This window comes from Schistocerca cancellata, chromosome 3 (genome assembly GCF_023864275.1).
Source record: "Schistocerca cancellata isolate TAMUIC-IGC-003103 chromosome 3, iqSchCanc2.1, whole genome shotgun sequence".
Lineage (NCBI taxonomy): Eukaryota > Metazoa > Arthropoda > Insecta > Orthoptera > Acrididae > Schistocerca > Schistocerca cancellata.
In genome coordinates, this window is record NC_064628.1 from 743,862,676 (window position 1) to 743,863,377 (window position 702).

Consider the following 702-nt stretch of genomic DNA (forward strand, 5'->3'; position numbering starts at 1 on the left):
ATACTACAAACATGGAATGAATTGCAAAATACTGACAAAAACTTAAATTTTTAGCGATGCTATTACAAATGCTTTATGTGTCCACTCGCAGCAGCACAAACAATATCTCGACGATAGCTACATTCGTCATAAGCGTTACACACTCTATCTGCTTTTACAGAAGTTATGGCGGCTGTTACTCTGTTCTCCACTTCTTCTATGTCACGAGATAAAGTGGAGATGAATACACTTCCCTTCACATATACCGACAAGAAAAAGTCATTCGGTGTCATGACAGGCGGTCTTGGAGGCCAAGAATGCAGGGCAGTGTCTCGGGATCCCATGCCGTCTATCGGTCGTTGAGGCAGAGTGACATTGAGAAACTGACATACTACGGCGGCCCGGTTCTTTCCGTCCCTTTACGACGAACCTGCACCTACCTGTGAACATTGTCCCAGCAGATCATCAGTAGGAAAGCCGAGCGAAGCCTACTGTACTTCGACGTGAACCAGGCTGCAATTGAAGTCATTAATCTACGTTTCGGGAGAAAGTTTTCACACGAAATGCAGATGATGCTGTGGTGTATCGAGAGGTTGTAACAATGGAAAATTGTACTGAAATGCAGGAGGATCTGCAGCGAATTGACGCATGGTGCAGGGAATGGCAATTGAATCTCAATGTAGACAAGTGTAATGTGCTGCGAATACACAGAAAGATAGATCC